Here is a 22,824-nt window from a genome sequence, read left to right as displayed (position 1 = left end):
AGAAAGATCTACAGAAATAAAATCACTCTCCAAATTTGACCAATATATCTATTTCTGCAGTGCATTGAAATTTCTAGAACTCGCACCCCCTCAAAGCAGAAAAGGAAAGGAGAATAAGGTAGTTACTAGATCTCTCAATTGTATATTTATAAGCTTATGAAGATTTTCTGGAACAGACAGTCTTTCAAAATCACAAGAAACATGAGAGTTATTTATCAACCACTCTTTTGAGTAAACTCATCTTGTGGATCCCAAATTTGAATACTAATAATCATAACACTCTTAAAGTACAATTTTTTCCAAAAAACAAGGGAGCACTTGCACAGCTTTCAAAAAACAAAGCATTAACATTAAAAGCTTACGACAGATCTTTTTTGAAAACTAGGAATGATTACTGGATTGCCTCTACATCTTTAGTGCAACACAATCCAAGGAAACTGTTACTTGGTATGTCTCCTTAAGTCCATACCTTTCAATCAAATTGGACCGATCCTCATTACACACACGAATCTAAAGTTTTGGGAATTTAAAATGGGCTAATCCCCCAGAAAAAAGTTAAAATCATTTGGCAATCCTCTTTAGGTAAGTTTTTGGGACAATGCATAGTTAGGCAACCTTTTATTAGGAACAGACTATTCAAAGATCCATGAAAATCAAAGATACCACTAGCAAAAGCTACTGCGAAAATTTGTATCCATATCCACACCAATCACGTATAAAGTGCACACTCTAACATTTTAGACTTGCATATTTTGGCCAAAAATTAGGTCCTTAGACAAGTTTGTAAGTTTGTTGAGCTTCAGGCTGGTCAATCAATACATCATTTTATGTGAGAAATTGTATCCCATCGATGCAAGCTAATAGAATGAGGATTTTTAATGGGATGAAACATCTGATTAAATTTTGTTTAATCTTTGAATAGAAATACTTTGGTAGGTAAAGAATGGATTAGGCAAATTATAGAGATACTTTGACAAAAAAGATAAGATGGTATATTGGTAAAATGGAAATTTGAGGAGCATTTAGGAAATGGGCATTTTGGTCATGTTCTCATCATCCTATAAGTATGTTAACACACACCCCCCCCCCCACCAAAAAAAAAAAGAAGACCCTCCTCCCTTGCTTTTGGTTGTCCCATCACCCCTCATCCCATGGTTCTATGACCTCAATGCATTGGAAACAAAGAGGTGTCAATCACATCCACCCAAATTGCATTCCTAGTATGGAAACCACCTCTTCTACTTTGGCTTAGAGGCTTGAAACAAATATGTTAGGATCCTTTTAAAAAGTCATATTGAGCTTAGCCTTCTTCACCAGGTAATCCTTAAGGTTGTCAAATGAATCTCCATGTACAAGAAGGTGACAAGGAGAGAACCAATTCGTGTTTGCCCAAATCTAAAAACTCATACCATTCTCTACCACTATGGAAGTTGTAGCTGTCTCATATCTTGTTATATGGATTCCATTTCGTGAGCATCTATTTCTTTTTGAGTTATTTTCTTTGCAGTGTTCTTATTTCCTCTTCACTCTTGTGTTAGGTAGTCTATTATACTCTATGCTTCCATTGGTGCATCCACTTCTGACACTACAGTCATATAAATAGGACTTGGTTGCCCTAACCCTGAAGTGTCCTTAGTGAATTCACACCAAGTCACTTCATGACCATCGTGACCAATGCTACTAGCACCCATCCAGATGTCCAAGGACATAAGAGTTCAGGGGTCAATTTTCACCTTGCATTGTGTGTTTGCTGCATTGAGCATTGTATCTATTTATTCATTATTCGGTTTCATTATCTTCTATGTTCATTGTCTATGTTAATCCTAACCCTAATTGCATTTCTTTATCCGTCTGTGCGTTTGTCATACAATTGTGTTTGTATTCCATAGACAAGTGTAACTTTACATATGGGACAATGATCTTCCCACCAACAAATTGGAAGACAATGATGGATTTAATGTTTTTGAAGTTATTGCCAAAGTAGGGATGAAGACACCATCGGTCACAACATGAGTCACCGATTGTATGGGCACTTGCACAGACTCCCTCTCTCCACCATCCATGCTATGGAAGTATACAAAGTGATACAATGAATGATATAGAAGGAAGGAGTGCCTACATAAATAGGCCAAAAATATGCCATCAATATGATCAAGTCGACTAGCAATAAATGCCTAAGTCACCATGAAAATGACGAATATTAAATGCCTAAAATATCTAACTATGCCCAGCCCAATGAAACATGCACAAACTCACACATGAACTGACATATCCGCTACCACCCTCTCCCAAATCATGGCTGATCTGGTACAATGCAATATACAATGATAATAAGCCATCATAGTATATCCAACAATGTCCATCAAATAGAACCATGGATACCCAAGCAGTGGGTGCGTAAGCCCTACCAAGGTGCCTTGAAGAGAACCTGATGCCGATGCCGATCATACTAGCGCTTGAAAATAGAGAAGAATCATAGCAGCTCTCTATGTCTATCAAACAATGTCTTTGAAATAGCACATGTGACTATCCCATCACCAATGCCGTAGTGCATAAATAACCATGGATTCCCCGCCTTTGACCAAACCACCAAAGTGTCCCTACATGTGAACTTGAACTAGGAGCCAAGCCCACTCTCTATCAAATAGCTCATCATGAACCTCGATGTCCATCCTAGCTCCAAGATTTGAAAACCTGCCAGACTTCCGTTGATGCATCAAGGAACCCCTCTCTGGATCATGTGCATTTATATACTTGTATAGATGAGGCACAACTACCCCACCTTACCACCCTCTCACACTCCCTCTCTAGCACTAAAGAGTTGTGAGGGATGTCCTACATCACCTATACTAGCAAATTGAAGAGGGGCCCCTAGAGCAATCGCTAGGGCTGCAAGACAAGAGCCTAAACCTAGACCTACAGATAAGGAAGACTCGCTAAGAGAGTCATTACCCATCATCATTGTCCGCGCCTTCTCCTTTCGTTAAGCTGCTAATGTCTTGCAATCCTTTTGCAAATGTCTCTTCTAGGCATGATAATAGCATTGAGACTTCTTCTTTCATATATCACTCCTCTCTAAAACTAGAAAACTCGGAGCACCAAGAGACATCCTCACCAAAACCTGAATCTCAATACAACAAGTATCCAACATAACACTTGTAGAGGAGGAAACAATGATTGGATGCTAAGCATCAGTATGAGAAGCTGGAGGAGCCATGATAAGGAAGATACAAAGAAGATGAGTAGAGGCAAGAGATCTTCAGGGATAGATGTGCCCCAAAAAATACAGACTCACAAGAGTTTCAAGAGTTCGAGCAATAATGCAAAGAGAATGAATCTACAGTACCTAGAGTGTGGTCTAGAGAAACATGACAACTGGATACACAAGAATCCTCTCTAAAGGTGAGCAATGAATCACAGAGGCTGATCAGAAAGAATTTGTGAGAAAGTAAACACAGCCAAGCAAAGATCAAAGAAAGAGTTGGCAGCAGCAAGCGGCCTGAGAATACTCTTGCCCAGCCTTCAAAGGGTCAGAAACCTGGAAATGCAGACAGAGAAAGCAGTAAATGCAGCCATACAGCAGGTTAAACAACTCACTGCAGCCTGAAACAGAGCAGGCTGCAAAACTCAGGTTGAGAAGGGCAAAAACAGGCCGTTTTGGCTCAGCAGTTGGTTGCCCAGGCTGGAAACACAGTCGCAGCAGTCCAAAAATCCGATCAGCATCAGAAAACTCAAAACGTGGTCTGTAGCAGAAGAAATCAGCACCAGCATACCTCAGATGTGCTGATCACCTAAAAAGAACAAAGTCCAACCTAAAATCTGATACCATGTCAGAAGTGCATGTAGCAAGAAGAACTGCTGTAATAGACTGCCTAACACGAGTGAAGAGAAAAGAACACTGCAAAGAAAAGCACTCAGAAAGAAATAGATGTTCGGGAAATGGAATCAATATACCAAAACATGAGACAGTACAAAACAACATGAGTCGCCGATTGTATGGGCACTCGCACTAGCTCCCTCTCCCCACCGGTCCCTACTATGGAAGTATGTAGAGTGATACAATGAATGACACAAGCGGAGGGAGTGCTTGAATAAATAGGCCAAAAATATGCCATCAATATGATTAGGTCAGCCACTAATAAATGCCTAAATCACCATGAAATTGATAAATATAAAATGCCTAAAATATTTAACAATGCCTAACCCAATGGAACATGCATAGACTCACACATGAACTAACATATCCACTAACATCAAGGCCATATTGTGCACATTCATTGTGTGAACAACAATCTTGGACTCTCAGCCTGCTGGTTGACATATCCATACACTAGGATGGTGTGGGTTGGTGATATGCGACGCCAACCCTTGAGATGCCCTCGTGACCGGGAGTGTTGCTAGCTTCCAAGCGCGGAGGTAAGCCCGTTTGGCCCTACGGCTGGGAGATGATTCTGATATCCATGTCATGAAATGACTGAGCAACTAGAGAGACAAGACAATAGGGTTTCTTGGGAGAAACACAATGTGTGGACAACAAACACTCAGAAGAGAAGAGAAACTCATATGAATAAGATGATGAAGGACAGAGTGTGACCCCGAGTGTTGCTAGCTCCTAGGCTTGAGAGTGAGCTCGTTTGGCTCCATGGCTGCAAGATGCATTTGATATCCATTTCATGAAACGACTAAGTAACCAAAGAGATAGTAGGGTTTGCGAGGAGAAACATAGTGTGTGTACGAAAAACATTGAGGAGAGAACAGAAACTCGGATGAATAAGATGATGGAGGACTGAAATAATGAAGCGCCTTCAAGGCATAATGAGGCTGATGACCAACAAAGGGAAGAGATATTTGATGACCAATTTAAGAATCAAATGAGGACAGAAGCAAATCCCTTTGCTGAATTGGCAAAGGATCCTCCGTTTACCTAATTTTTGAAAGTCTAAAGAAGGATAGCTAGGGCAAGAAGAAGAAGTCATCTTCTACACATTTGGGACAACGAGGTGCACCGAAGGTAATGCCAAAGCCTTCATTAGAAGCTCCCAAAGATGCTAATGAAGCAAAACAATTGGTACCTACGAGACAAGGAATGCAAATGCAAGGCCATCATGGAAATGCCAATCCAATGGATTTTGGACAGCCAAGCATGCATGTTATGATGGGGCAGCTAGGATACTTTAGTGCTAGCATGATCTTTGATGCTATGGTTGAACAAGGACTGCATACAAGAATGTATGGTATAAATCCCTATGGTATAGACTATTACCAGGCCAGATTTGAGCTATGCTGTTGGCTTGGTAAGTCAGTTTATGCAGGCTCCAAGGAAACCACATTTGGATGCGATGCATGGTGTGCAAGGCCCAATGTATTTGGGTATGGCTGGTAATGTGCAAAACCTATGTATGGTAGGTTGTAGCATTGGCTTGATTGCACTGTTTTTGCAACAGCGAGTGTGTATGACAACCTGACACCCAAAAGGGCAGCAAAAGACTATGATGAGGGTGGAAAAGTAGTGAAGTTTGAGTCCTTTTGTAGTGAATAAGATAGGCTAAGAGCTTTTACTTTCATTCAGCAATTTACTGCATCCTATTCAAGGGGAAACTTCATGAAGTCCTCAAAGAATTAAAAAGCAGCCACTTTTTTAAAGAGGAATGCATTGCATTAGTGGTCCACTATTTTGGTACAAGATAGAGCATTGTTAACATGTGTACAATTCAAGCAAATGTCTGCATTGAATTGGTTGACAAGTACCTTTGAGGTGGACATCATGACAACTTGGAATAAGCTAGATGCTAAGAAATGCAAAAATTTAGAGCAATACAATAAAAAGTTTTGGGATGCATTGCTGCCCGTCACTTCTTATCACCCCGTATCCCTCATGAGCAAGTAGAAAAATATATTTATGGATTGCCTGAAGGAATCGTATTTTTAAATTAAATCCACTGTGTCTAGCATGTCTCAAGTCATAGAGACTATTGCTACAACAAATACTTTGTTGCATGGGAAGTGTTCAGGCTTTCGAGAGAGTGGGAAGAAGCTAAATAAAAAGTTGTTTGTAGCTGAGAAAAGAGGCAGATTTGAAAATTAGCCTAAAAAGAGGCAAAATAGCAAAAAAAATGGCTCAAAAACATTGGCACAATGTAGGGAATTTATGGCTGCAAATAAATGTTTCGTTTATGAATAGGAGGGTCACATTGCAAGGGACTATCCCTTCTGTTCACATTGCAAGGGACTGTCCCAATGAACAGCAAGTTGGAAAATCAAAAAATCAGGGATATTCTAAGGGAAAGAAGTTCAAAACATTAGTGGGATTGGTGCTCGATGTTGTTAATGATTAGCCCAATGATGATACTACTGAGTTGTGGAGAGCATGGGACAAGATAAGGAATCAACATGCATTGTTTTTTTTTATGATGATGCACAAGCCAACTTCATCTCTGTAGATATAGTAGCCTGTCTAGGAATCAAAGAGGATGAGATGGAACCTATAGGTGAAGTTGAAATGGCATGTAAAGGCCATGCAGAGCCTGTCACACCACTCATTGGAAAGCTTTGGTTTCATATACAAGGATACGTGGATAGTGAAGAGTTCTTCATTGCTCCACTTAAGGGTTGTGATGTATTGCTTGGAATGCCCGTGTCACCGTATGCATGCAGTGATTAATTCTCATGCAAAAGTGATCACTATTCAGCACAAGGGAAACATACTCACACTTTATGTAAGTTAAAAGGAAAATTTGTTCTTGTTGTATATGTAGTTACTATTTCTAAAATAATGAAAAATCATCTTTCAACACACTTGGTTTTTACTAAGGCTAAAAATGATAGCGAGAATGTTGGAAACATCACTAAGTTAGAGAAGGATCGCATGTCATTTCTGAAAATGTATGTTGATTACTGAGAGGGTCACTTTCAAGGCAGCTACCATCTAAAAGGCCTGAAGATCATGGCATAGATAATAGATCTTATCCTTGGAAGTAGCCCATCTAATAAGCCACCCTACAAAGTTAGTGCAAACCTAGCAGGAGGAGATATGAGTCAAGTGAATGAGTTGTTAGAAAAATGAATGATTCAGCCAAGCTCATGTCCTTTTTATTCTCCAATGCTTTTGGTGTAGAAAAAGGATGGTTCATGGAATATGTACACTGATTATTGTGCCCTAAACAAAATCATGATAAAGATTTAGTTTTCGATCCCTCAGTTCGATGATGTTACAAATAGATTGTAGGGAGCAACCATATTCAACCGTATTGATTTGAAAAGTGGTATCATCAAATATGTAAGACCAAAGGATATGCCTAAGACAATTTTCAAGACGTCTTTTGGGTTATATGAATTTATTGTCATGCCTTTTTGACCTCTGAATGCTCCTGCCACTTTGAATCGGATCATAGATCGCATTTTTAGACCACATAGAAGATTTGTGGGCACTTTCTTTGATGACATGATTATCTATTCAAAGAATGAGACAAAGCATAGAAAACACTTGGACATTGTGTTCAATGAACTACGTAAGCATAGGTTGATTATCAATGACAAGAAAGGTACATTCTTTTTGCATGAAATCCACTTTTTGGGACATATTACATCAATTGATGGTATTTGCATGGACCCTCCAAAGGTTAAGGCAATATGATCATGGCCACCTTTGAAAAATATGCATGAGATCTATAGCTACTTGGGATTATGTTCTTACTACATGAAGTATGTACGCGAGTTTGCTGAAATTGCATCTCCATTGCATGCTTTACAAAAGAAGAATGTGCCATTTAGATAGACAACAGTAGAAACCTCAACATTTGAAAAGTTAAAGGAAAAGATGACTTCAAATCTTGTGCTTGTGTTGCCCGATCTAAGGAAGTCGTTCGTCGTTCAGTGTGATGCATGTGGTAACAGCATTGAGGGTGTTCTTATGCAAGATGGCTAAGTTACGGCTTATGAGAGCCGGATTTTCCACAGTGCAGAGAAGAATTTGCAGGTCTATGAGAAAGATCTCTTTGATGTAATTCATATACTTTCTACATTGAAATATTATTTGTTGGGGGCTGATTTTTTGGTTCAGACAAGCCATCAAACTTTGAGGTACTTGCTAACGTAGACAAAGTTGTTAGAGAAACACATGAGATGGGCAAATTTTCTCTCTATGTTTCATTTTTAGATTGTACATATTGATGGTAAAAAGAATGTTGTGCCTAATGCACTGTCATGTAAGCCACAAATTTCAATTGTCAACATGGTTTATCGCACTGAGTTAGGTTCCATGAAAGAGCAATATACTGCCGATTCGAACTTTGCTAATGTTTATGATCAACTTTGTAATGGCCAAAGGCGTGAGCACTTTGTGCTTAAACTCTAGAGATGGATTTTTTATGATGCATGGATAACTATGTGTCACGAAGTAGTCGAGGCATAGAGTTATCATTGAAAGTCATGCTCCTTCATATGTAGGACACAAAGGTATTGATGCCACAATCAAGGCAGTGAAGCATTTCTTTTTTTAACCAACTTTAAGACATGATATAGAACAGTTTGTGAGAACATGCATTGTATGTTAGAAGATAAAGCATGATAGGCAAAAGATGCTAGGCTTGTTGCAGCCCTTACCTATTCGAGATTGGCCTTGACAAAGCATTGCAATGGATTTATTTTTGAGCTGTCTAGGATACCTACAAGGAATGATGGGATGTGGATTATCATTTACAGGTTTAGCAAGCAATCCCATATCATTCTGGTGAGAAAGAAAATAAAGCCCATTCATACGCCACGCTTGGTTTTGTAGTATATCTTTAAGTATCATGTATACGAGAGTCGATCATCAATGATCGAGACTCTCGGATGACCAGTTTATTTTGAAAGGGATTGTTTAAGAATATGGATACCACACTGAAATTCTTATTATCCTTCCATCCGTAGGCAGATGGTCAACCCGAGGAAGCCAATTCCACAGTGTTGGATCGTTTGAGGTGCTATGTTTCAAACCACAAGACACAATGGCAGCAGTATTTGCCATTAGTTGAGTTTCCATACAACAATACGGTGCATAGTCCCACTCGCAAAGCTCCATTTGAGATGGAGCAAGGTGGCATGAAGGTATCACCTATCTTGCAAACTAAGGATAAGATTTTTTAGATTGATCATTATGTGAAAAACTTGGATGTAACCTATGCAAAGATAAAATATACACGTCAAAGATCACAGGAAAAGCAAAAGAAGGGAGATGAATGCCACAGACATGCTTTGCAATTTGTAGAGGGTGATTATTTATTGTTGCACTTTTAAAAGGCAAGGCTGAAAAAGATAAAAGGAAGAGAGAGGTTGTATCCCAAGCTAAGTGTGAGATACTATGGGCCTTTTCGAGCGTTGGAAAAGATTAGAGATGTGACATACTAGCTGAAATTACCTTCACATTAGTGGATATACAATGCCTTTCATTTCAATTTATTATTCCTTGTTGTAGTGATGTGCTAGGGGATATGTTTGCTAAAATTTAGCCAAAGGTTGAGGAGTTGGATGAGATTTTGGTAAGTGAGAAGATCTTGGCACGTAACGAAATAAAGGTTAGAGGTAAAGTTTACAAAAGATATTTTGTGGAGTTTCAAACTTATTCACCACTGAATGCAAAATGGATGGAAGAGGATGACTTAGCAAACCATCCTTAGTTGTTGCTGAAATTTAGCCAAAGGTTGAGGAGCTGGATGAGATTTTGATACGTGAGCAGATCTAGGTACGTAACGAAAGAAAGATTAGAGGTAAAGTTTCCAATATATATTTGGTGGAGTTTCAGAATTATTCACCACAGAATGCAAAATGGATGAAAGAGGATGACTTAGTAAACCATCCATAGTTGTTGCAACTTTACCTAGATGCCTTACAGTTAGAGCTAACTTCAATGTGAGCTTAGTTAGGTTCAATAAGATAGGGGTTCGAAATATTGTATGATGTCCAAGGGGGAGGTAGCACTTCCACTCCTCCATTTGTGAACAACTCTTATATGTGGTGAATCTTGGATATATTCAACATGCATCCAAGTTATTGTGTTGACAATATGTCTGGCATGGAGTCACTACTCAGTGTACTAGTCATTGTGAGATGTATGCAAATGAGTATGGTTGTTACCGGGCTTTGAGACTATACTTTTGTATCAGTTTGGGATCAGTTCATTGACCAGTTGAGTATGAGCTTTTGTCTCAGTTTTGAGATCAAATTCTGATTAGTTTCAGTTCAGTTTTTGATCAGTTTGAGAACCGTTTATGGTCACTTTGAAATCAATTTTGCATCAATATTTGCAATGAGTTTGTAATCGGTTTGGCATCACATTTGCAGCAGTCTGTGATCAATTCTCAAATCAGTAAATGATCAGTTTATGCTTAGTTTTCAATAGTTTACAATTGGTTCCATGAACAATAGCATGTTAGCAAATGCCATTGATAGTTTCAGCCATGGTTTATGGTGAGAATATGCTTTACTATGGTTGTGAAGTCAAAATAGTTGAGAAACGTGAGTTATGGATGTCTCCAATGGGTTTCTAGCAATAGTTGTGGATTGTTTTTCGGATTTACATAATGTTTATGCTGGTTGGAACTTTTCAGCACGTTTAGGGGTATATGTCATGGTTAGACAACAATGGCCAATGTTGTAATTGTGATGCCTTATGGAAATTCCAGTGTAGTATGCTTTTCCTTTGGTATAATGCAATGCAATCGAGGCCGATTGCAGGGATATCAAGGGGAAGGTTTGTCATAGGGATGTAAAATTTTGAGATATTTAACTTGTTGATTACATTTGATTAAGTTATTAATCAAATGTGTAAGGTTATTTAGCACATGTGATGCACATGGCAATCATTTCATGGTAACACGCCAAGGATCTGGAGGGTGCAATGGGTGTCAAAGGCAAAAGTTGTGGTAAGTTATGCCAGCTAGGTTTTGGTGGTCAATTGGTATTAGTTTTGACCCTAGGACAATTGTCTTGCTAATAAGTATCAGTGATGATACTACGGACTAGCATTAATCAATTAATCAATGCCAATCTAAGGGTCAACACAGATTGGGGATTACTCTAGGTTACAATTGGCTTATTATGGATGGGCACATTTAATTTTGGGCAAATCCAGAAGGATTAAATTTAATTTTCAAGATTATTCAATTTTGAAAATTAATTAAATAGCTAGATAATGATGGTTTAGAAAAATGCCACTTAGCAAAAATGCCCATGCAAATTGAAAAAACGTTTTTAGGAGCTAGGTCTTAGCCATTCAATCAATTTATAGCCTAGGAGAGAGAGGGAGTTGCTAATCCATTTTTTATCAAAGAATAGCAATTTACTACAGAAGACAATCTTTTGGAATCCTCAGTAGTAGATAGGGGATGGCAAGGACTCGCAACAGCATCATTCATTAGGTGACAGCATTTTTAGAGGTGCTTGGTAGTAGATGACTACATTAAATGCAAGCTGGAGCAGACAATAAGCAAATTTTAGGCTTCTCTCACGAAGAAAATTAGATTTCTCTCTCATCTTGACTCTCTCTCACCTTCTCCAACCCATTCTCAAGAGATCTCAACATTTCTCTATCACTTTGAGCAGATCTCAATCAAATTTGGTGGAGAGCAAAGGGATCTCTATTGTAAACCTTAAATTTTTGCAAAAATTAGGGTTTAGCAACCACCTCGGGACCCATGCCAACAAGATAAGCCATCATACACTGAAATTAGCACCTACAATTTGTTTTATTGTTAGGGATTTCATATGCCTAGCCATCCATTGTAAATTTGGGACAGCATTTGGCCAATTGGGGTTGAGTTAGAGCAAGTCTTGGATAAAAATCAAGGGACAAATTGCCCAATTTATTTGCTAATTGTTAGATCACTAAGGGGGTTTTAGATCAACCAAGAAGATCATAAAATCTCGGCTTATAATACATCCATTGGCAATTGAAATTAAAGAAATACCACAAGGAGTGCCAATTTTGGGGCTAACAGGGTGTCTACTATCCAAGATTATTAAGGTAAATTGTGCATTTCAATTTATACTTATTTGTTTATTGTTGTAATTAAGCACTTGATCAAGGAATTACCACCCTTTCCACGGAGAAAAGCTAGTTTTATTAAATGTGTTCAACATTAAAATAATGCAAAAAAATAAAAAATACAGGTAGCTAAGATAATATACAGACCATAGGGATAGAAAATCAGGTCAATTTTACAGTATGGATAAGTCGCCTAGGCTATAGCAAACAATAGGAGGTTGTTCAACAATAAAACAATATGAGGGCAGACTGTCCATAACAAAAAATAACACTTAGAGCTTGAGCATCGACATTTGATATCATGTTAGAAGTGGGTACAACGATAGAAGTCGAGAAGACTGGTTTAATAGACTGCACAACATAAGAGAAAAAAGAAAATACAAGAAAACAAAAAAACACATACTACAGCAAATGGAGAACTCGAAGACATGCTTGGGAAACGGAATCAATATACCAAACACAAGACAATTGTGTACAATAGTGAGTCACTAGCTCTATGTCAAAAGTGGATGTAGTGACGGAAGCGTATGGAAAACTGCTATAATAGATTGCTCTACACAAGAGACAGAAAAGAAAAAGAGAAACGCTACAAAAGAAAAGAACACTACACAGAACTCAAAAGCAAAGAGATACTTGAGAAATGGAATCCATATACCAAGATATGAGATAGTATAGAACCAATGTGAGTCACTAGTTGTGAAGGCACTGGTACATGCTCCTCTCCCTCCACTAAAACCACTCAAGTGATGAATGATCGTAATGATGAATGTGGAGGAGGAGCCTAAATAAATAGACAAAAATAATGTCATAAATCATGTCAAATCAGCCAACATTTAATACTCGTCGGCTAGCAATAAATGCTAAAATGACTATCATAAAATGCCAAGAAAAATGTCTAAATAATCAAGATAATATCTCGGTGCCCTAACCCACTGACATACTCAAACTCAGCCATGAACTGACATATCTGCTAACATCCTCTCTCTCAAATCATGGGAGATCTAATACAATACAATATACAATGATAATGTCCCATCATAGTACATACAACAAGGACCACCAGAGTAAAACCATGGATACCAAGTAGTGGATGCGCAAGCCACCACCAAGGTGCCTTGGAGAGAACCTAATGTCGATGTCTATCGTATCAACTCCTGAAAATACAGAAGAATCATAGGAACTCTCAATATCTATCAACAATGTCCTACAATAGCATACAAGACCATCCTGTCTCAAAAATGCTTTTGAATATATGTGACCATGGATTCTCTGCCTTTGGCCAGACCACCAAAGTGTCCCCTCATGTGAGCTCAAACTAGAAGCCAATCCCACTCTCTATCAAATAAACAACTCATCATGAACCTGGATGTCAATCCCAGGTCCAAGATTTGAACCTCCCAAATTTCGGTTTATCAAGGAAACTCCTCTCGAGAAACTGTGCACCTGTATACCTGTATAGATAAGGTTCGCCTACCCCATCTCACCACCCTCTCTAGCACTTGAGAGTTGTGAGGGATGACCCCATCACTTGTACTAGCAACCTGGAAGGAAGGCCCTTCTAGCCATCACCGGGGCCACATAGATCGAGTCTAAACCTGGACTTGGAGAAAGGGAAGACTCGTCAATCATATCAAGTCGGCTAGCATTTAATGTTGGTCAGCCAACAATAAATGTTTAAATGACCATCATAAAATGCCAAAAAAAATGCCTACATAATCAAGATAATATCTTGGTGCCCTAGCCCACTGAGATGCTCAGACTCAGCCATGAACTGACATATTTGCTAACACTATGTGGGTATTAGCACCGGCTCCCTCTCTCCAACAAGACATACACAAAGTATAAATACGTGGATGATACACATTGAGGAGGTGAGAGCCGTAATATATAGGTATAGAATAATGTCAAATAATAAACAAGTCAGTCGATATAAATATGTAGTTGGCTAGCAATAAATGGCCAAATCTCCACATGAAGGCAATAAAGGATACCTAAAGTCCCAATAATTATTTAGGAAGAGAATGATTAGCCATTGATTGACAGTTATGGACTACATATGCCCAGACTCACTCGTGCGCTGACTAAATTACTAAGACTCACATGGTAGTCTCTTAAGGTAATCCCCCTTTTGCTACCACCTCTCTTTTTTACTTCATCACATACCCTCTATAGATTTCTTCGTCATGGACACCTAGTGGTGGTTCGAATAGATTATCTATTTTGTGATGGTCTTGGATATGACCATCCTTTTATTTTTCCCTTAGGGCACAGATTACTCAATAGAACAATCACTAATTGAAAACCCTCACTTAATGCTAAATCAAAACAAAGATTAAAAGCCCTTTCACAAAAAAGAAAAAAGCAAAGTCCATAGTGGTTCCATCTGTCTTTGTAGGTCTTGGTAGGCCATTGGGTGATTGACAAGCATCATTTGTTTGATGCCTTGGCCTCACTAGGGTGATCACTTGAGCTTCCTTGATAAGATAATTATTGCCTTGGTAGTCTTGATAGGTTATTGGTAGCTGACATGTATCCTTTGCTTGATGCCTTGGTTGCTTTGGGTGGGACACCTTGGGAAAAATGAAAGAAAATATGGATTCGGACTAGTATAGTCCCTTTTTGGTTCTAGTTTTGGACCTAAGAGGGGATGTTGAGTTAAAAATGTATTAGCTTCTTTAAACAGCCCCAAAACATGCTTAATTAATAAATTAAACTTCTTCATTAAAAAGAGATGTGTTTCTTGGGAGTATCTATGTTCCATAAGCACAAACCCTATTTGGGAGGACCCAAACTTACTAAAAATAGACAAGCTGCTCACCATTCAGTCTTAATCTCGTTTTTATAGGTTGTAGGTGCCTTATCATTGCTGTCCACACCCCGTACATGGACGAACAGGAGCAGTCCACCATTGCTGTGTACATTTGGCGCTTGCTATCCAGGCTTCTATTACAGTTTGGGACTGTTTATCAGCCTTCCAACTTGCTGTCCAACCTCATGACTGGTGCTAGAGACTATGACAGCCTGTGTTTGTTGTCCGCTGGTCATCTAGAGCTGCCATACAATCTTCTCAGTTGTCACCCTATGTTGACGTCAGTAAAACTGCTGCATTTCACACTCCCTGCTGCTGCCCAGCCTTCTCATGACATCTGCTGGCCTAAATTTTGCTGTTTAGACCTTCTGTACAGCTGCCACATCATTATCCTGATCTATGTATGTAGATTCTACACACTACTACCCATCTTCATTGATCCAGCCTTTCATAGGCTGTGTTTCCTACTGCAACACACTTTCGGAAGTTGCATGTTGCATTTCGGGATTTGTCAAAGTATGACATACTCTTGCACTCATCCTCTTTGCCTTGGTCCTCCATGAAACATCCCCCTAGGATCCAACTTACACATGAGACTTGATGCAAGCCAAACTCACAATAAAAGGGATTAGGCATTAGACTCATCCTCAAGCCATACAGCCAAATGGGCTTACCCCCAAGCCTAGGAGCTAGTAGCACTCTAGGTCACAATTGCATCCCAAGGATTGGCATCCCATAGCACCAATCCACACATCCGGTGTATAGATACATTGACCAACGGGCCAAGAGTCCAAGAGTGGTGATCACACAATGAAGGTGTACAATAGGGCCTTGAGTCCTATAAATAGGACTTAGTTGCCCTAACCTTGAAGTGCCCTTAGTGAAATCACACTAAGTTACTTCATGACCATTGTGACCAATCCTACTAACACCCTTTTGGATATCCAAGGATGTAACACTTTCCCCCTTATGAATGATTGCTGTCCTCAACAATATCCTTAGGGACAAAGGGAGGAAAACAACTCTTCAATGAATGTACCGACTTTGAAGTAGCCTCCACCTTTGGGCGGTTTTTCAACTTGGCCAAATTCTCAAGATAAATGGTCCAATGGGATCATTTAGTCCTAACATCAAGAACCAATTTGGGTTAAAGTGGAACATAATGAGCAATATCCTCAAGCCATGAGGCTTCCTCAATCAGGACAATATACTCATCTTGTCCCAATCATTCTTTCAAACGACTCACATAGAACATAGGGTAAACTTGAATTTCTAAAGGTAAGTCCAACTCATAGGATACACTACTTATCTTCTTGGTAATCTAGAAAGGACCACAGTCGCTTGAAGATAATTTATAGCACTTTCTGATAGTCTTTGAATTGGAATTCTTTGGGATTTTTAAGGAAAACCTACATACCTTCTTCAAGCTCTGTAGGAGTACAATGTTGGTTAGTATAAAATGTGGCATGATTCCGGGCTGTTTTAATGTTTTCCCTAGCAATACTCAACGTCGCCTGCATATCGTGCAAAAATTCAACTACAGACTGAATTTGCACCCCCTTGAGCTCTGTGGCAATTGGTGGTTCTGATTCATATTGTACATAAGCATAAACAAACTAAAACAAGTAGCCGAATGCTTAGTATGGTTATAAGCAAACTCAATTTGAGGAACGTAATGCTCTCAATTAGATTGTCTACGGGAGACATATGCAAGAAGCATATCTTCCATGGTCCGATTCATCCATTCCATCTACCGATCCCATAGTTGCCAAGGTTTTTTTAAATGAGAGCTATGAAAGTTCAAGTTCTACTGCTCATCCGGTCTCCTAACTATCTTTATAGGTCTCCTTTCCAATGGTATTCTCAGATCACAAGGTGGATCTTTTTCTCTTCACCTCACTCCTCTTTTTGTGCTCCTTTTTGGAGCTGAGAGGGGCTGTTGCAACCATCCCCTCATCATGCTAACAACATCTTGAGGGTGGCACTCCTTGTCTTTGTCATCTTCTGCCCTCCTCCTTCAATTGCCGTCTTTCTCCATCATCTTGGCATTAGATTTGCAGCCCTTGCATCCTGCATTTGGCAATCAAAAAGTTCCACCCAATTGTGTTTGCTAGTTTTGGGATCTCCACTTCAGCCGGCCACCTTCTCCTCCACCGGGTGTCAATATCAAAGGCTGTTTGCACTTGCAATTTCAGCTCCTAGCTCACACTCACCACCTATTGTCACTCCTGGTACAATTGGCATCAGTCATCATCCCTACGTTTGTAGATTCAAAAGCTTATTCCGCAATCTCCTTGCTCTAGGTGACACCTCATCATTCCTACATTCTCAAACTCAGAGGCTTCTTTGGTAGTCTCCTTGCTCCAAGGCATCTTTCATGCTATGGCACCCTTGCATCAGATATCTTGCCCAATAGCAACATTTTCAGCTTGTTGTCCATGGTCTCAGCCTTATCCAAGCTTTAGACATTATGGAACCCCGCCTTATGCCACCTTGGAAAAAGGCCACCAATGTTGTTTACCCCTCAAACAAGTAGGGCATACAGTAGTAATGGAGGGAAAATCTAGAAGCTTCTCAACCATCTTCTACCACAATGCCTATCAAATAGAATCAAGGTTCAAGTGCCCATAACAAGTATACCAAAGTAGCCAAAGAGCCGATGAGGACTATACAACAAGGGCTACAAGCTCATAGCACCTACGCTTCAATGTACCTATCCAAAGTATAGCACAAGTGGATACATATTCAACAATAACAACATCTTGTTTGAAGACCACTTGAGTCCCTAGATATGTTAGACCATGAACAAACAATAAATGAAAACCCAAATTAGGAGCATAAAGAACTTCGGTAAAAAGTCTTAACAATCTAGAAGAAGGGAATCGTTCCTTGCTCCTCAAACTAGCACGAAAGAGTTTAGGTCCAAGTGCCCATAACAAGCATACCAAAGTAGCCAAAGAGCCAATGAAGACTATGCAACAAGGGCTACAATCTCGTAGAGCCTACACTTCAATGTACCTATCCAAAGCACAACACAAGTGGATACATATTCAACAATAATGCCACCTTGTGTGAAAACCACGTGGGTCCCTAGATATGTTAGACCATGAACAAACAATAAATGAAAACCCAAATTGGGAACATAAAGAACTTCAGCAAAAAGCCTTAACAATCTAGAAGGAGGGGATTGTTCCTTGCTCCTCAAACTAACACCAAAGAGTTTGACACCAATGGTGAGGATATGTCACAAGGACGTGAAATCTTATTACTTTGCTTAGCATTTAATAAAAAGTTAATCAAATGCACAAATGTAACTTGCACATGTGAGATGTACGTCAATTATTTCAAAGTGTGAGACCTAGGACCCCAAGATATCAATTGATGCCAAAGGCAAAAGATGTAATAAATTATGCCTAACAAGTACTAGGTGGTACCAAGTGTCAAAACTTGGCCTAGAACATTTAATTAGCCATTAGCGTCAATGGTAATACTAGGGAATTTGCATTAACTAATTTCTTAATGTCAATTCCGGGCTAATGAGTGTTGAAGATCACTTGGGTGATAAAATGGCCTAGCCAATTTAATTGTTGGCTACTTAGATTATTTTTCTAGTCACAGAAAATTAATCTTTAAACTTTATATTCTAAAAATAAATTCAATGGGTTACATAATGTTGGATATTCAGTTTTAAAGGCTGTCATTTGGCAAAAATTACCCTGCAAAATTGGGAAAGCTGAATTGGGGCTGAAGGGAGAGGAAAATCTCGTTCTTGCATTTTGGAGCTATTGGAAAGAGAGGTTGGGATGTTGTTGCCTACTTTTGGGGTCATTTCTCAATCATTGAAGACCATTTTGGTGAAGACGATTGCATTTTCCTGACCAAGGAAAGCTGGTGATCATGGTTAATGTACTTTCGCTTGAAGATTACAACCTCTAATGCTCCCTTTGTTATCGATGAATCCATTTGGGGGTGGCCGGGTTAGTAGCTCAATTTTGTTAGATTTATTTATCCCCGTGTGTGAGCACACATTATTGGGCATAAAAATATGTATCTAGGTGTTATATATCACTTAGCATTAAATAAGGATCAAAGGTGTAGGTGGATAACTTGGCCTATATATTCAAGCTCTATCACTTGTACTTTCATCACAAACTATCACATAGATCTATTCAATTTGTTGTGTGCTTGCAAGACTTCTCTCTCTCTCTCTCTCTCTCTCTCTCTCTCTCTCTCTCTCCACACCATGTAAAGGGGAGCAAGCTTCAACCTTGCTCATCATCTTCACACCTACTATCCCACAGTGGCATTTGAAAACAAGAAGAATATGAGGACAAGTGAGGCAACCTTGAACTTTCCTGCCCTGTAATTTACGCCTTCCTAGTGCCCCGTCTAACTACCCGTGGATCTGCCCGACACTACACGTGTCTTGATCTAATGCACCAGTTTGATACACAATCCTCACACACACAATGTCTGTCCGGTTTTGGGTTCTCGTCTCATCATCGGCAAGCCACGTCTTCTTTTTTTAAAGACTCCTGACTTGAGATAACTAGATAAGTTCTTTTTTTTTTAATATGTACCTACCCTATACCCACCAATTGCCCTACTCCCACCAATCGCCTTGCTCATATCTACCATGTGCACTTGGCTGCCATCTACCTCAGACACCACATCTCATCCTACCTACATTTTATAAGAAGCTGACCACACGCATTTGGGGCCTTTCAAATTTGGGCCTCCTTTTGCTCAAATTTCTTCATCAAAATTTGGCCCTTTTTCAATTTAAGCTCTCGCCATGGCATCTACCATCGAGATGTCAAGATATGGCATCACAATTGAAAAAATATCGGGTGTCAACTTCTCTATCTAGAAGACAGATTCAGCTCATACTTATGCAAGAAGGCACATGGAGATTCGTCTCCACTAACCATACGAGAAGGCGTATGGAAAGTTGTCTCCACTAACACATTCAACCGGCAACACACAACTTCATCAAGAATGGCTGGAAAAGAACGAAAGCGTACTCACCATCATCTGTCTCGGCCTTTCTAACAACCTTCTTCATCACCTTCACCTTACAAAAACGGCGAAAGAGGTATGGGATCGCCTTCAAACCACATTTGGGGAAGATTTAATCATTTTAAATTATTTGTAAAGATCAAATTATTTAGTATCTCCTACAATCCTTTGAAGACTCTTAAGCAAAGTCTTCTTTACCAACAACTAACCACTCTCAAAAGCCGTGTTGGGACTCAACTGGAGGAATGAGAGGCAGTTCGAGGAGTGAGCAAGTGACTGAGTGACTAAGAGAGAGAGAGAGTGTGTGTGTGTGTGTGTGTGTGAAAGTACGATTCGAATTGGGTGTACCTACAAATGTGTTCATACACAAAGAATAAAATGTATTTTTACTTAGGGCGCATAAGGGTGCATTACCATGTACAACTAAATAATGTACGTATACTATACACGGAGGTAAAAAATGGCCTTTATCCCAACAATCTCCCACTTAAAGGTCCGAAGTGAACCTCTAACCAATTCCCACTAGTCGTATGCAATGCTCATGCTGAGCTTTGCTTAGACTTTTAGTGAGAACATCTACAAGGTTGTCCTGTGTTTTGATCTTGGTCAATGCGATTAGACCATCTTCCAAAATCTATCTAATAAATGACATCGCACATCTATATGCTTTGTGCGTGAATGATACATGGCATTCTTAGCCAGATACACAGCACTCTAGCTATCACATCCCGATACTGCAATATCCATAGACATGCCGAAATCCTCTACAAGTCTGCTCAACCATATAGCTTCCTTAGAAGCTTCAGTAGAAGTTGATACGTATTCGGCTTCAATAGTACTCAGTGCTACAATGTTCTGCAGCCTAGAACACCAGGAAACGGCCCCATCAGCAACTATAAAGACATACCCACTAGTAGACCTAGGAGTGTCCAAGTCACCTACCATGTCTGCATCACAATAACCCTCCAAACTAAGTGCACCCTGCCCATAGCAAATACACTTTCTTTGTGCACCCTTTAGGTAACAAAGAATACACTTGACAACCTCCCAATGTGTTTTGCCAAGATTTGACATAAACCTGCTAACAACTCCCACTGCATGAGCAATGTCTGGACGAGTAGCAACCATAGCATACATAAGAGAGCCACAAGCTGATGCATCCCTTCATAGCATTTGCTTCCACATCATCTTTTGGGCTGTTGGCTTTACTAAGCTTAAGATAAGAAGGTAAGGGTACCCTGAAAGACTTAGCTTCAGCCATGTTAAATCTATCTAGTACCTTTTCAATGTACTTTTCTTGAGATAAAAACAGCAATTTCTACATTCTATCCTTGTGAATCCTCATGCCCAAAATATGCTCTACATTCCCCAAAACTTTCATGGAGAAAGCTAATTTCAGCTGATCTATGAGAGCATTCAAGCTAGTCTTTCTTTTCTTGGCTAGCAACATATCATCCACATACAAAACAAGTATGATGGGGCTGCCATCTGTATCCTTTTTCATGTACAAACAATAATTTGCATGGCTACGTATAAACCCAGGAGAGAGCATAAAAGTGTCAAACTTCTTGCACCACTGCCATGGTACTTGCTTCAACCCAAACAAGCTGTGTTTTAGTTTACACACCAATTGCTCTTTTTCCAGGAACTACAAAGCCCTCGAGCTATTTCATGTAGATTTCCTCATCAATATCACAATGCAAAAAAACTGATTTTATATCCATTTGGTACAGCTCTAAGTCCAATACAGTAGAGAGAGCAAAAAGAACACGTAGAGTGGTCATCTTCACAACAGGTGAGAATACCTCTTGGAAGTCAATCCCTTCCTTCTATGCATACCCTTTGGCAACCAGTCTTGCATTGTACTTGGGTTTCCCATCAACCGTCTTTACTTTGTAAACCCATTTGTTTGAAAGAGGCTTCCTTCCTTTGGGCAACGACACAAGATCCCAAGTATCATTAGCATACAAAGATTTAATCTCCTTGCATAGCTAACTCCCACTTACTGCTGAATTTGCATGACTTGGTCTCTTTATATGTAAGAGGCTCACCCTCATTTGTAAGCATCACATAATGCAAGGAGGGGTTATACCTATGCAGTTGCCTTCTTACGCGTGTAGACTTGCGTACCCAATTATCTACATTTTTAGGAATTGGGTCAATATCTAGAGGTATGTCATTTTCAGCATTTATTGGCTGTTGTAAGCCATTTTCAGCATGCTGTTCATGCTGTATAGCACCTTCATTTTCATTACCAGCACCTGCATTTTCATAATCAGCAAGTCTATCTTGATGTCCATGACCTTCTTTTGCTTCTATTTGCCGTCCATCATCATCTAGCTCAAAAATAACCGGTTGATCATCACTTTCAACCTGTGGTACAGCACCATGAGGCTCATCATCTAAAGTAATAGGTGGCTGCAAATTCTGAAATTTGACCTTTTTAATATCTTCATTAGAGGCTAAAATACCTTTCAGCAATTTTGCCTCATTAAACATAACATTACGGCTGCGAATAATTTTCTTGGACTGAGTTAACCACACTCTGTAGCCAAATTCACCCTCATCACCATAGCCCATGAAAATGCCTTTGGTGGATTTCGGGTCAAGTTTGTTTCTCAGCTCATCTCTAACATGCACAAAAAGCATCATAGCCAAATATGCGTAAATGGTCATATGAGGCCGATTTGCCAAACCAAACCTCCTCAGGGATACCACTATTTAAGGACCTGTTTGGAGAGCGGTTGCAAATGTGAACCGCAGTTTTAAGTGCCTCTTCCCAAAATTCAAGAGGGAGATTAGCAATGGACAACATACACTGCACTCTTTCACATAAAGTCCTATTGTATCTTTCAGTCATTCCATTTGAAGAAGGGTTGTAAGAAGCTGTAAGCTCCCTCTTAATTCCATGCAAGTCACAAAAAGACTTGAACTCAGCAAATGTGAACTCACCCCCATTATCAGTTCTCAAGCA

General features: G+C 39.5%; 1 protein-coding gene across 6 annotated transcripts in view; it reads right to left on the bottom strand.

The window, feature by feature from the left end:
• Nucleotides 1-22,824, bottom strand: part of LOC148041081 (uncharacterized) — a 42,934-nt gene that overhangs the window by 4,867 nt on the left and 15,243 nt on the right. The window lies entirely within an intron of this gene.

This window comes from Lygodium microphyllum, chromosome 1, assembly GCF_053477565.2.
Source record: "Lygodium microphyllum isolate KBCC chromosome 1, Lygodium_microphyllum_v1.1.10, whole genome shotgun sequence".
Classification (NCBI taxonomy): domain Eukaryota; kingdom Viridiplantae; phylum Streptophyta; class Polypodiopsida; order Schizaeales; family Lygodiaceae; genus Lygodium; species Lygodium microphyllum.
Note: the sequence above shows the minus strand (reverse complement) of the source record. Positions and strands in the feature narration are given on the sequence as shown.